The sequence below is a fragment of the Typopeltis vanoorti genome, chromosome 7 (assembly GCF_054136105.1).
Source record: "Typopeltis vanoorti isolate ZY-2024b chromosome 7, IOZ_Tvanoo_1.0, whole genome shotgun sequence".
In the NCBI taxonomy this organism is placed as follows: Eukaryota; Metazoa; Arthropoda; class Arachnida; order Uropygi; family Thelyphonidae; genus Typopeltis; species Typopeltis vanoorti.
Window position 1 is genome coordinate 86,484,389 of NC_143555.1, and position 16,120 is coordinate 86,500,508.

The 16,120-nt window shown below is 34.3% G+C and overlaps 1 protein-coding gene across 1 annotated transcript in view; it reads right to left on the minus strand.

The window, feature by feature from the left end:
- Positions 1-16,120, minus strand: part of LOC150104837 (uncharacterized) — a 122,293-nt gene that overhangs the window by 3,363 nt on the left and 102,810 nt on the right. The gene's annotated exons all lie outside the window — the stretch shown is intronic.

Genomic DNA, 16,120 nt, shown 5'->3' on the forward strand with positions numbered 1-16,120 from the left:
GCCAATGAAGTTCTAACTGAGGCTCGGCTGTTGCTGTTACCCCCCCCCCCCCCCTGGGACGCAGAGATTCGAGAGTTTGAGTTCGTTCCCTTAATGTTTTTGCCTTAAGGGAGCAATTTGAGTCTCCGGGGAAAATGCTTTCCGGCCCGGCGAGGGGCTTTGTCGGTGAATGCTTTTCTTCGGAATATGAGCGGTTCTGCTCGGTGGTGGGGGAGCCCATCACTGAGTGGTACCAACGCTGAGATACGGACGGTCTTTCGCTCACGATGGAGTGGCCTAGGGATCGTCCGAATTTTTAGAGTTCGCCTTTACTTAAACATCGGTGATTAATACCCTTGGAGGGTAATGGATGGCAATGCTGTAGCCAATGAAGTTCTGAGGCTTGGCTATTGCTGTTACCCTCCTGCCATGATCAGAGCCTCAATAGCTCAATATACCTACACTGTCCTCTACAGATAACGGGGAAGATGAAAAGCATTCCTGCTTCGCCCCTTTAAGCCAGTACTTATAAGGACTATAACTATGGTGGTTTAGAGGTTTTGTTATGTTTGATAAGTGGTAATAAACTTGTTAGAATAAAGTTTAAGAAGCGGGTCCTAGAACCCAATATAAATATCCCGTAGATCAAATCGATCTACTAGCACATAGATGGCGAACCTATGGCACGCGTGCCAGAGGTGGCACATCCGAGAATTTTGCTGGCACGTCAACGATTTACAGGTGATATCCTTTTATACGCTTATAAATTATTCGACCTTTTTTTTTAAATTGTTACAATACGCACAAGTTAAATTTGTTTTACACGAGAGAGCAGCTATGAAGACGTGCATATGATTGATGCGGTATTAACAAAAGATCACGCTACCCAAAACCGACAAGTGTTGAGTTGAAATGCTAATTCTATTCAACCGAATTTCATAACATCTAAAACTGTCATAACAATATTCACTATATATTTCCTAGTTTTAACAGATTCAAGAAGGGGTGTCGTTTATCGTTCCGACGGAACTTCTCATTACCAGCGGGGTCAACTCACACAAAGTTTCAACCCTTGGTTGAATTTCATTCCTGGTTGTTTGGGTTGAGCTGGCAGGCGAACTCACACACGCATTATATGTACAGTGACCATATTTTTTTGGAGAAAATAAAGGACAAATCAGAAATTGTTTCATAATAAATAATAATGAAAAAAAAAAAAGGATTGCGTTTATTTGTTTCATTAAAACTAAAAAACTTTATAACGTTTATTGTAAAATATAAGCATATACATAGCATTTTAAACAATCATATTACTTAAAAAAATTTAATTTTGATCAATTTTTTTTAATAAATCAGCTTTGTGTTTTAAAAATTCATAAAACTGTATTCAATTCATGTCAAAGTTCCATTTGATATAAATGCATGCTTTCAATGTTTAGATTTTTAATTGTTTTTTTTTCAGTGGTCCACATATTTTTCACTAATGAAAATACTTTTTCAGTGGGGGCATTAGATCCAGGGAGACATAAGCAAAATTTAACTATTTTTAAGATGTTTTTAAAAGATACATCTTTTAAAATATATTTAAAATATTTAAAATATTCAAACCCTAGTATGTCATTTTGTCGCCATTCTTCGATCTTTTCACTGGTGACATAACTTTTAATACACGAAACTTCATCAAATAGTTCGCCATCATGTATGTTTAAGTTCCAGTGACTGGAAATGAACAAAACACTTTCCTCGATCTTCGCCCACAGAGGGATTTCTCGTAGTAGGACCCATTCAAATATTTCCATTTCCACGAAACAGCTCTCCCAGTTATTTAAAGAATCAATGCAGGTTTGGTAAAAATTTATGAACTGCATCTTTAAATATGTTGGCATTAATATTCAATTTACCATTTCAATTCACAAAAGAAAGGACAAAATGGCCCTTTTAGAGGAAAAAAAATCTAAAGGACAGAGCAATGAAATAAAGGCCGCATGGTCACCGTAATTATATGGCATGTTTCAATTCGTGGTAGAATTTTATTTGAAGTTAGCCTTTGTGATCTGTCATAATGACATCGAGAATTTCAAATGCAATAAAACAAACACTTATTTCATGTCATTGAAAAATTGGACAAGAGTTTTTAGTTAGATACTATGTTTCAGTGCAACATATGGTTGCACTGAAACACAGTCGTTGACTTAAGTCTGTACAGCATAGTTTCTGTAGAAGGGGACAATAATAGTGCTTAAAGACAGCTGGAATAAAAACGGTGCTAACTAATGAATCACACTATTTGTTGAGAAATATATTACACCGACTGCAAAAGCCTCTGTACCTTATACAGGGGTACAATAAAACGACTTGTTTTTCTTGCATCTGCAATATAATGGCTTTGGGGAGGGGTGGTTTTTAACCGAGGGGGTAGCGAGTTACTATCGCCTCACCGTGAACATGTTTAAACATTTTTCGTGTGCGAGGTAATATGCAAAACTTTTTAATGTCCTTTTTCGTAAAGTAAAATCAAGGGTACGAGTTATACGCGAGGGCAAGTTATATTCGAGTAAATCCGGGGCATTTCGCCGAAAAGTTGAGCTTCCCCTGCTCAGCTGACTTCTATGGTGAGTTACAATGCATAAATATTTTTCTTGCTACCTTTTTTTTTTTTTTTTTCAAACCAACATTAAAATCAATTTAATAATACAATATTCAATTTTATACTGAATAATATTATAAATTTATATATAAATAAAACAAAATATTATTTATAAAATTATAAATAATTATTTATAAAATATTATATATTATTATAAATTAATTAATAGATTTTCTATTAAATTTTCCCTTACTATAAACTGCCCAGCACGTCAGCAACTCGATTTGTAAACTTTTGGCACGCGCACATAAAATGGTTCGCCACCACTGTACTAGCATATATCCCGTAGATCAAATCGATCTACCAGCATAGGAAGCAAAAAAAATGTGCACTTAAAGTTTTCTGAATTACAGTACTTACCAAAACATATCAAAAACTTTACATATATAGATACAGTCAAATATCTGATCGAACCAAAAAGCAAAAGATCACTATTTTATAGAATTAGTACGTGCCATTCACCACCTTACGTAACTATGGTGCTGAATGACACGTACTAATTCTATAAAATAGTGATCTTTTGATTTTTGGTTCGATCAAATATTTGCATTGATGCTTACGTGTTTTGCAAAATACGTAAGTTTGAATTAGATTCGCTTTGTATTTGTCATCCCTGGCTATGATTATTGAAATTTATCGTGTCATCTCACATATCGGGTTTTATAATAACAATTTAGTGAGAGAATTAAGCAACATAATCTGATATTTCAACAGTGAGTATTGCAACAAGTAAAGCGATGGCCAGAGATAATCATAATAAATTTGGGAATAGTGTTAAGCGACGCCATTCATTATCCTTACTGAATCTGTACTAGTTTTTTTTATTCTTCTTCTAAAGAAATTCAATTGGAATTTAATTGATGCGACTTGAAAAATTAAGCACAGATTCTCAATATCGAATTTCATTAAATTCTCTCCGTAAAGAGCTTCATTGTTACTATCGTTTCTAGTCTTTTTTTTTTTTTTTGCATATAAAAATAGCTCTATTTTAAGCCAAAATTAAATAGACTAAAGAAGTTTTAGTGAATATTTAATTAAATACCAAATTCCATTAAGTTTTCTCAAGGCAGAGCAGAATCATTCGTAACGTTTGGCCAATTTTGTTTCTTTTCACATGACTCTACTCAGAGATAAGGAATAACCTGAGCACAAACGTGATCAAAGAGTTGTATAATGTACCTTAAAACAGCTTCAGTTGTGATAATAGCGGATGCCACTATAACAAAACTGCTGTTGTTAAAATCATCATTTCTATGGTCATCTCGGATCCTGTTCCAATTCTTATCTGCTTACTGGGAGGCGGGGGGGGGGCATTTTTCAATCGACTGGATCGTATTATTGAAGCATAACCTTTTAATCAATACTGACGCTTATTAGGAGATCCAATTTTTTTTTTTTTTTTTTTTTTTTTTTTTTTTTTTTGGCTAGATGGGTGAAGCAAGAATGCTTTCCATATTCCCCGTTATCTGTAGACGAAAATGTATGGATGGGTATTATTGAGCTATAAGCTCTGGTTTTGGCTGAGCAACAGCAATAGCCGAGCCTCAGTTAAAACTCATTGGCTACAGCATTGCCATCTAATACCCTCTGGATATTCAAATCTACTATAAATCTAGGAGATCCAAACATTCGGGTTTGTTTTTTTATCTCTAGAGCATTCGAGTTTTGAAATTTTCTTTTATCCCAGCTGTCCAATTAAAAAGAAAAGATTTAAAAAAAAATAATATAATAAGAGCTTGAGAATTTGTTGCATCACATTCGGAAGGTACCGAAGTCCTGACTGGAGAATAAACCAAATACAATAAATAAATTCATATGATGAGGGAATATAATATTTTTAATTCTTTTTCTGCTCTCAGAAAAGGATTTGCTAAACTTGTAATTTCCCCAACTTTTTCCGAAATGAAATTAATGCTGTTTTCAGTTCAGATATACAGATCGATGGGTATCTTATTACTGAAGTCCCGCGGTTAGTGACGTGGGCGCGAATTGATTTGCGGCAGAATCACAGCTCGCTTGTGTTCAGGTAATGGACATTATCATAATGTTTCCTCCTAAAGTGTTGTCGTTAGCATAGCTTAAGGTCTAATTAGTCGTGTGCAGTTGATTAGGAGGATCAGCATCAGACGAGGCAGGTCTTGGTGAGGATGTAATAAAGCGGAACTTATTCAAGTTAGACTTAGAAAGTAACGGCCTCTAGCGTAGTAACCATAGTACGTGATTGTCTACTATAATAACGTGTCTACTGTATTAAAGTGATTGATGACGTCATCTGATCATGCGCAGTTACTAATCTGCCATTTCTATTGTTGAACGGATAAATGTTACAGAACGTGAAAATATAGAAAGAAAATTATAATCCTAAAGGGGTTTAGTGATTTGGAAAGATGACCAGGCGCGTAGGGGAACGCGATTTTCGCTTCTTAAGTTTTTTCAAAATTCTTCGCATTCGTCGAGATACTGAACACGTGTTCCAATGTGGCAGTTTCTTGAGCAAACTCATTGCCGTATAAAATTAGCTTTTCCTGCATTGTACACACTGTGCTTCGTGATTAACTGTCTTAAATTTTATGCACGAACGGTTCTCAAAGTCATTTGGTAGAACGTGGCTGCCTCTCAGGGTGCACATGACAAACAGCCCAACCGATCGGACCTGACGAATCACTGTACCGTTCTGTAGCGTTCCCTTTCTGCACAAAAATTAAGATTCGCAGAAGCGATGGATGTTACAGCTGGCTGGGATAAATTTGATTTGCGTTCTATGAGTGGATATCGATTTTTTTAGGAGTTAGGAGATTGCTTTCAATGTTACCGGTAGCTACTACGCACGCTTCATCAAAATAAATGCATGCTCTGTTGCGGTGGTGGATGAGATAAGGAATGTAAAAATAAAATTCAAAACAATACAGGAGAAAAATCAAATATTTCGACATTCGAGTGAATGGATTTTTATCGATTCACTTGAACGTAATATTTTTTCGCATAGTGCGAAAATTCGCATGTTACGAGAAATATTAAATATTTTCGCATAGTTAATTTTGTTAACTTTAAAGGATTTTAGATCGCCTCGGTGTGCATTTGTGATACTTAAATACTTTATTTCTGAAAACAAAATTGACAAAATAATTCACTTGCAAAATTTGGAAACGCCTTCGAGGATGTGAATCCATGTTTCAGTCACTAAACTTTGAAAACGTTAAAAATAACTTTTTTTTTTTCAACCCTTACGAATAATAAATAATGTGCTCTGATAGTTTTCCAAAGGAATTCAGGTTGAGTAGACTAAATTAAGCGAGGATTTTTAGTCTCAACGGCTAAGTTTCAGTTCCTCAAGAAAGAACTCTACATAGAACATTTTCATGGCGGATTTCGTGTGGTCTCAGGTGGATATTGCAACTTATATATTTTTGTTTTTTTTCTTAGATTTTCAAAGGACGGTTCTTTTATTCTATATGCAAAATTTTCTTAAAATTTAGGGTGTTTTTTTATTTTTTATTTTTTAACTTAATTGATAAAATTCAAATAAAATTAAGAGAAAAATAATTATCTTAACTCTATCACTTTATCTGTTACTACAATATTATTATTATAAAGATTAATACTTAAAGAAATTGATTGAATATTTTGTATCGGGATAACAGGTATTTAATAACAGCTACATTCTCCGATAAGTATAAGAACAGTGATATCAGTATTAGAACGGGTTCTAACAAAGAAGAAACAGCAAATAGCCTAGCCATTATTACTGGTTTCCAAAAATAACTATTTATTTATAAAACTATATATATATATATATATATATATATATATATATATATATATATATATATATATATATATATATATATATATATATATATATATATATATATATATATATACAATAGCTATACAAAATAAATTAAAAAATTTAATATTAATAAAGAATTATTATTTTCTTCTTTTTTTAACTCAAAAAACAAATAATTTTTCTTAATACACCTTTTTAAAGTTTACAATTTTTTAATATAAAATATTAAAACTTTTATGTATATATACCTTAATGAGGGAAGAGATCATACCCTTGGAGGGTAATGGATGGCAATGCTGTAGCCAATGAAGTTCTAACTGAGGCTCGGCTATTGCTATTACCCTCCTGCCATGATCAGAGCTTTAATAGCCCAATAACACCTTATCCCTGCAATGTCATCTACAGATAACGGGGAAGATGAAAAGCATTCTTGCTTCGCCCCTTTAAGCCAGTCCTTATAAGGACTGTACCTTAATGAGTAGGAAGAGATGTGCTGGAAAATCTAAAGTCCTTTTTAGGACTTCCAGGGTAACGAATGGCAATGCTGTAGCCAATGATGTTTTAACTGAGGCTCGGCTATTGCCGTTACCCAGCCATGACTAGAGCTTTTAGCCCAATAACACCCCATCCACACAGATTTTCTTCATTCAGATGAGGGGAAAAAGAGTCAAGGACTCAGTCCATCTCCCAGTTCTTTTAAGAACGATACCTTAATGAATCTGGGAGGGTAATGGATGGCAATGCTATAGCCAATGAAGTTCTAACTGAGGCTCGGTTGTTGCTCTTACCCCCGTGGGACGCTGAGTTTCGCTCTCCTAGGTTTGCTCCCGATAAGTGGGGGTTTCCACGGAGACTCAAAGAGAGCACTTTGAGTCTCCGGGGAAAGTGTTCTTCTGTGAGGGGCTTTGTCGGTGGATGCGTTTCCCTGGAATATCTGCTCGGTGGTGGTGTAGCCAACGCTGAGTTGGACGGTCTTTCGGCCACTATGGAGTGGTCTAGGGATCGTCCGAATTTTTAGAGTTGTCTTTACTTAAACATCGCCAATGAAGTTCTGAGGCTCGGCTATTGCTGTTACCCTCCTGCCATGATCAGAGCTTTATATATAGCTCAATAACACCCTATCCCTACACTGTACTCTATAGATAACGGGGAATATGAAAAGCATTTTTGCTTCGCCCCTTTAAGCCAGTCCTTTTAAGGACTTTATACCTTAATGATTCTGAATGTGTCAAGTATTATTGTCACATATATTTTACGCCTGGTGGAAAGTATTCAGGTGCATCATTATAGCAGAATGAAATAAAATTCAGTGGTTGAAATTCGTTAAATGAGAATGTGATTGATATTGACCACACTTAAAAATATGTAACTTAAGAGTATTTTTTTTATTACGATTTGTATCTTCCAATTTGTTGCCTCTATTGAATAATCAAATAGATCATCATGCCAATGTTCTTACAACAAATAGGCCCAAAGAAACACCAAACGTGAAATTTAAATAGAGTAAGATTGGTAACGTTATCTAATACAGTCATTATCTACATAAATATATAACATCACTGGTTATCCTAAATGCAAATCGCGATCGATCACCATTATCTTGAGTTATAAATTCCTGTTAAATAAATAAATAAAATGACTTTACATAAAGTCATTTTAACTGATAGAGGGTAATAATTGTTATTTGTAAAATATGCAACTTCCTTGTTTTAGTTTGTTTTTAATATGAAGATGAAAAAAAATTTAATTAAATTGTGTTTTAAGAATATTATACTTTCCCTACTCTCGTATATTTATTTGATTGGGTTTTTGATAAATTCAATAGAAAAATATACGAGTTAGAGAAGTGAAACCTAAACTGCCTTAGACTATCATTATAATTCAGTGATATTAAATAATAACGCAGATCGATATTTAAAAATTAGCATCGATACCAATCATGTCAACACTCACTCCTCCTTCTAGTGCTGTCTTGTAGAACAAGCTTCCCTCTTATGTATTTCCTAAAGATTAAAAGCGAACTATTTTTTCCTTCGCCAAAGAAAACAGTTTATTTGATAGGGACAACATAAGTTGCTTCATGGCCCAGTGATACTAAAAATATTTAAGTCTGAAATGGTGACGTTTTTCAAATAAATTCCAACAAACAAAGCGAATATTTTTTGTTCAAAGTACTGTTACAATAGTTTCATCTGTTGTAATTTATTTATTATTATCAAAGACAGTTTTATGTTTGCGAAGAGAAAACCAGAGCATGTGGAGGAGAACCAAATCCATAGCCACAGTCTGAAATCGATTAACTCAATACTAAAAAAAAAAAAAGAAAATGAATAGCAAGTTAACCATATACGACTAATCAGCACTGTGGTCAATACGGTACCTGGAAAACAAATTGTAATACCAGTCTATAGGATGGCTTGTTCAAAATCACTCGGCTTAACTTCTCCTTTGTTATCTATTCTCGCGCCGTTTTATTTATTATATTTTATTTTATTATAATTATTTTTCGAGCATATACACATAACAATAACATATTCAAGAATGCTAAGTTATCTATTCATCTCAATTTTTTGCCTTAAAATGACATGAATTCGCTACTTCTATAACCCCTCTGTTGAAGGCCATTTGTACATATTTTCTACGAGAACAGTAAAAATGAATTTTGTATACTGTATTTGTTCTAGCATTTTTCTTCACTATCTTTTTGTTATGGCCTCTAGAAGAGCCAAGATAATGTAACAAACTCCTGCAATCTGTCTTACATATTCTCTGAATTAACTTATAAACTTCAGTTAAATCTTCTCTTCTTCTCTTGTTTGGCAATTTTTTCAGATTGCAACTAATCTAGTCTCATAATTATCAGGATACAATCTTCTATACGACTAGTCAATCTTTTCTGAATAACTTCGACTTTCTTGACATTCATTTAAATACTTTGTTGAGTAAAGCCATGAGTCGCAATCCAATATTGAACTGAATAGAAACTTGTATAACGGTTATCATTATTTCTATCCCTCTATATGCGAAGCGTCTTTTAATTAATCCTACAATCTGCTGAGAGTTTTGTTAGTTTTATTGTTAATATATTCGTGAACGTGAATTCCCTATCAACCAAAATACTCAACTCTTTGTATTCGTCAATTTTTCTGAAGCTGATTTAATGTAAAACATGCAAGAATATCCGATTCTGCAAGAAGATAATATTAGATAGATTCAAGGTCAAATGATCGCTGTCACAAAGGGGTTTCCAAGTTATTAATATGGTCCATCACTAATTTCCGTGATGCTATTATCAAATTCAATATCCTATCAAGTTATCGTCTTTAAATAACTATGACGAAGTTGTACCGAAAATTTATAACCAAACATTATCAGCTCGTTCATTCTCCAAGTCAATATCTCCAGTATTAAAATCTCTCATTAATAATACTTTATTTTCCTCCGTTTAATCCTCTTCTCCACTACAGCATACTTACTATCTCATATTCCTGTTCCGAATAGGAATTAAGTGTAGCATCGATTTGATCGGAAATAGGCAATAACACGTTCCTCCTCTTTCCCCTATTCAGTCTCTTCCGACAACATTATAATGACCATTATGCACTTTAATATCACGAAAACGCCATCGTTAAGCCAATACTCATAAAATCCCCACCACTTCTTAAAATCTCTGGTTAATAATTTACACCGCATAAGCTTATCCTTTAAGGTTCATGCATTCTTTCGTATATCTAAACATTTCACTATTTAAAATGCACGTAAACGTTTTTTTCCCCTCCTATTATTGATATGTCCACTTTAACTATTATTACTTTATTACTTGGACTCCTCTTCATATCTACATTCAGTCAATTTCTATAAATTTCCTTTAGTGTCATTTCTAAATCTTTTTAAAAAGTTACGAATTTTATGGTCTTACCCAGCACGATGGATCCACCAGTATTTATTTGGATATTATCGCCAACTAACTCTTTCTGATTTTTTTAACAAACTGATTTCATACATTAATAAATCGACATGTGTAGTACATAATCTACTTGAAATCTATTTTACGAAATTGTTTCTTCTATGGAATCTTCGCTATCAAATTTGTACAATAAATTTTAATATATGTTTTAAAATTTTGACTTAATAAGTAATTTAAATATCAAAAATTCTTCATAACCTTTTAAATAACCCAGATTTTAGGTTCTTTTTTTCTAAGTAATAAAAACACCTTAAAATTTTTATCATTACTTTTACTTATCTTGAACTGAATTTGCGAATTCTCTAGATGACAAAAGATTGTTTGTCTGTTTCGTTCAGTGTCTATAACGCTCACAAATTTACTTGATATTGTTACTTTCATTGTTTTCTTCTCACTTAACAATATGGTGGGCAAAATCCTGTATATGATGAGAGTATATGATAGTTATCATATACAGTGAACCTTCTCGTCCAAATTCCATTTATTGAAAGTTCATCACTACCATTTCCACAAGTTTTCCACCAGTAGAAGGTAAATAAAAATTGACAAACTCATTCTAATCCTATTTTATACAAAATACTTTCCAGTTAAACATACTTTTAAGTTCATTCATCTTTATTCATAGATCGCATTTCAACAAAAATGTTAAAAGCATACAAGAAAATATAAATTTTCTTATGACAGTTTTTATGATTTTAATTTATTCACGTTTAAAACTGAGTTTTCCTACAATAACATGCATCGCACCACAATATTGATAAAATAACTCAGCATTATAAGAATGAATATAGCAGAATTTAAGCTGTTGTATTTAGAATTTATGTCGCTCTGTTAATAATATGATACATAAATAAATAATATAAATATAAAAAAATGAATCCGACTGATTTCGCCGCATGCTTCTGGTTGCTTCGCGCTCATTTGGAAATGAGCGATTTCCAAATATCATGTAGGACTATTCCTTGGTTTCTATTGAGTGCACCTTTGTGAGTAGCTGACCACATTGGACTTTTATGTTGGGGGGCAATGAACTTGTTCTCTGTGCAAGACATGGAGCTCTTATCACATTCAATGTTGCAATGTGTATGTGTGTGGGGGGGATAGAAATGAAAAGCTAGGCCCTAGCTGTCTTCTTTGTTGTTATTGACGTCTCCAATATGCTCTTTTTGTCTGATTTCCAAACTTTTAGATGTCTATCGTAGGTAAGAAAAGCCAGAAGAACATGGAATATTATAAACCCCATGCTGTTTGTAGAAAGGGTTGTGATTTTTAGGCGAAGGTAATAAACCTTGTGTAATCAAAATGGGCCTGAAAGCCACTCTTATGTCGTGAGATTTGAGGAGACTAGCGACTTGAAAGAAAGTCTACAAATATAAGGAATGGAAACAGAAGTCTGTAGAGAATGTCGGGATTTTGTTGTGAAGCAAGATTACCATTTTCTTAGCATATCCGTTGCTCACAAGTAGTTGGAATAAAGAATGTGATTCTTCCTTCAGTTTGTCTTCATCTCTTTTAAAGAGATCTCTTGTAATTTTCTGTCATCTATCAACTCCTTCCACCATAAAATAAAATTCACTTTGGAATACGAAAAGGTTATCCCTTATATAGGTAGGCGTCTTCTCAAGATCTCCAACTTTCTCAAATCAAATGACTTAAGAGTGGCTTTTGAACCCATTTTGACTTTTCAGCCAACTATCATGCGCACATTATTATTATGTGACACCTCCTGGGAGTCCAAAGACTCATCGAGGGAGAGTGTGCCAACAGCATCAAACGATTGAATCTCCTTCCAACTACTAACCGCGCTCAAACTTGCTTAACGTTTTGCGTGAGCCATTAGTAGCAGAGGCTCTGCCAATCGACCAACCTTTGCTGGCGCATAACTGAACAAGAGCTGACCATTGCTAGCTTCTACGCGTTTTCTGTTTTTAACTTATTGAAACGGTTCCTAGATGTTTTTCTATATTTTAATAATGTTATGGTTGATGTTGACCCTTTATTGTAATTTTTATTAATTAATTAATTTGTATTAATACGTCCAAATAAACTCAACATATTCCTTCTTATAATTTGATTTTACAGGTCGAAAATCTACATATTCATCAAAATAACTTTTCCTTAATAAAATGGATCGTAGTCTCAAGCAGCTATTGATCCTCATAATACTCAATATCTTACCCACTCAGAATTCTTCTTAATCAGCTCTTCTTCCTTAATATACAGTCTCAACTCAGATCATCACTTGGTCCAACTTTTGTTTCTACAGCACGGCCTTTTCCCACCCACTCAGTTTCATATCCTTAGGCATTGAGGTAGTGCCAAATGGGGTAATTTGTGCTTCTCTCTCTCTCTCTCTCTCTCTCTTTCATAGTGCGATTACTCTTTCCCGACTGATCGAAATAATCACTGAAATAATTCTTATTTAACTGAATAATTCAGCGCATACATTTCACCATTCTTGCTGAAATGTATGCTTTCATTCTCCATCTGAATTAAATCATCGAATCATTATTGAAGGGCTGATTCGTGAACAAGTTTATTTTAAAATGTATTTTATAAATGAACTAGAGATAAGAAATATTAAAAACTTCATCCGAATTTGAAAGGGTCAAATGTAGAAAGCTTGCTTGGCAGTCGTACCGTCTTCCCGTTGCTAATGCGGCAGTTTCTTTCCATCTGTGCTTCTCTCTCTCTCTCAATTAGATGTCATATCCATATACACTGTAATAATAGCATTAATACCTAAAAATAAAACTGATCGCTGGCATCATTTTTCTCCTACTTCTGCATAAATGACCAAAGGAAAATCATCTCCAGTCATGCCAGAACCACTTCACTACATGTCTTTTGCGATCTTTCGACAGAAAGATATCAGAAGAATATAAAATATCTCAGTTACTGAAAAGTATTCTAGTAGGAATGGTAATCTCTAGCCGTAATTAAAAACTATGCTCCAGAACTAACGCATAGCCTGTATAATTGCTAGGCTCTTTTATACTCAGCTGGAATTCACCACATCACTGAAATTATAGGGGGAAGGAGAGAAAAATCTACAATCAAATTATAGACCCATTGCTCTTATTATTAACATTTTTATTAACAGTCAATGCCTTCACCATTCTGGAGGTTCACCAGTTAAGGACCACCAGTATGAGATCCACTATAGTAGAATGAGTTTTAGATCCATCTTCTAACTTTCATCATTCCCTTAGGAGAAATTCAAGCTCTTATACTTGATATTTCTATTTGAGTGAGTCCGAAATAGACAGCGGTTGAGTAATCTTGTCATCGGTTGATCTACATTCCACATTTTATGATTAGATTTCCATTTTCCTTCGCTCACAGCATATAATAACGGGTGGTTTCTATCATTCATCTTTGTTTTCCTATAGAGTTATGATCGTCTCTTCCATTTCTCAAAACATCTAGATTTTTGTTAGTGTTAACTATGCTTCATTACTTCTATTAATTTGACACTCCTTCCAATTCCCAAACATGGCTCTTCCACAGCCAGTGCTTTAAATCCTGATCTTCCTGCCATTCGCCGATGAGATGAGTACAACGTACTCATCTTCAGTGCTAGCAAGTTCCAAACTGTCTTATATTTAATAAGATCTCTACCTCTCTCTCTCATTTTCCATATAAGATGTTACATTTTGCCTTCTCAGCTACTAACTCATTCCTACATATCCCAAATCCACTCAGCTGTAGAATACTGTTCTCACATTTAGGGTAGCGCACTAAATTTTTTCAATGCTGTTCGGATATTCGTTGCTCTTCCATCTTTCAAATTGGCTCAATTGGCTCACATACCACCTGTTCTGCCTTTTCTTCGCATACTTTTATGGGTGCAATTGAGTGGACATTATTATTTTCTCCCCTCCCCTCTAACCCTACAATAACTAGAATAATAACTGCCTAATTAATATCCATTTACAGGGTGTTCGGGATAAATTTGACATATTTATAATTAATTATATTTTTCCGTAAGTTACATGTATTAACACACACTTCTCTTCATTTAAAAGTTTGGACCCTTCTTCATTCATATACAAGATGTCAGAAAGGATGGATAGCTGGAACCCACTTGAATCATGAAAGAGAATAACTTGTATCATGATGATTTGTGCCCGCCATCAAAATAAGGATATTACGACTGCTGCCCAATGCTCCCTGAATACAGTAAAAACAATCAGGCATGAACTAGAGACTTGCAATGGTGACTACGAGGATGTAGCAAGAAGAAAGATCCCTAGCAGACGATCTGATTGCGTTCGTACAGCAGAATTCCTCGCAAATCTGCAGGAACAGGTGTTGAAGAACCCTGGCATTGGAATTCGGGCTTTGTTCGTGGAGTTGCTAACTGTAGTCAAGCCCTGGATAACAAGGGTAGCCAATGGTAGGCCGTATGTATGGCAGCAGGATTCGGCCCCTTGCCACACCTCTGGGAAAAGTCAAAAATGGTTGTCTGAAAATTTCTACGACTTCACCATTCCAAATGTTTGGCCTCCAAACTCCCCAGACCTTAACCCCATGGATTATTTTGTATGGGGCGCAGTTGAAAAAGACACCAATCGCACTTCCAGTAATACAAAAGCCCAGTTAATGGATAAAATTAAAACAGTTTTTGCGGCCCTTCCCAGGGAGACTGTAGCATCAGCTTGTTCGAGGTTCCGAAGCAGAATTGAAGCTGTGATCGATGCTAATGGTGGTTATTTTGAGTAAATCTTGTTGATAGTATTGTAATTAACTCTGCCTGTAATGTGTTTTTGTCAATTCATTAAATTTAATAGATACAAAGAAGATTTTCTTTTTCCTTACGAAACTGTCAAATTTATCCCGAACACCCTGTATTGTCTACCTGCGAACTAATTTCTTCTCTTCCTCCTGTTTTTTTTTTTTGCGACTTTTCAAGAAGCATCTCAATAGATTTTTTTTAATCTTAACCCTTCTTACACGCACCACTAATACGTAATAGGTTCTACAACCATTTGTGTTTGGAATTGATAAAAAAATATTAATAGAAAAAAGTCGTGATAGGTAAACAATGTTTGCCAAGTTTTTACTGAAAAAGAGTCAATATTCACATAGAAAAATAGTAACTGCGTACATTTCCAAAGCTAATACATAACTAAATAATTAATACGCTCATGTAACATTTATTCTATAACTTTTAATAGTGCTTATATATATGCATATATTAAAAATGGTTTCTAATTTGATATTTCATTAATGATATCTGGGTTAAAAGGAATCAAAGACTATCTAGTAGTTCAAGGGAAAAAATTAACTACACTTTTTTTGCGGGGAGATATACGCAGTGGCGTAGCTAGGAGGGGGGGGGTGCGGAAGGGGCAGTCCACCTCGGGCGGCACTTTGAACCTTTTTGAACTTTTACATTTAATTCTAAAATACAGTCTCGAGAACTCAGTTCCAAATATTGTAATACTACTGCGAATTTTCCTCACAATTGCTGTAAGTGTTGCTAGCTGTGAGAGGAGTTTTTCTAAATAAACTTTGATTAAGAATTACCTACATTACTATGAAATAGACTTCGCCAATATCATCTACGATTTTGCTAACCGAAAAGCAAGAAAAATAACATTTTAGAATGTTGAAATTAAAGTTTTACTTCAAAAATAAACATAGTGTTTTAATTTCTTTCACGACGTCGTTTTGACTTTTTGTAGTATTTTTGGTGTGTATTGAGAGGGGCGGCAAACTCAGGGATCGTCCC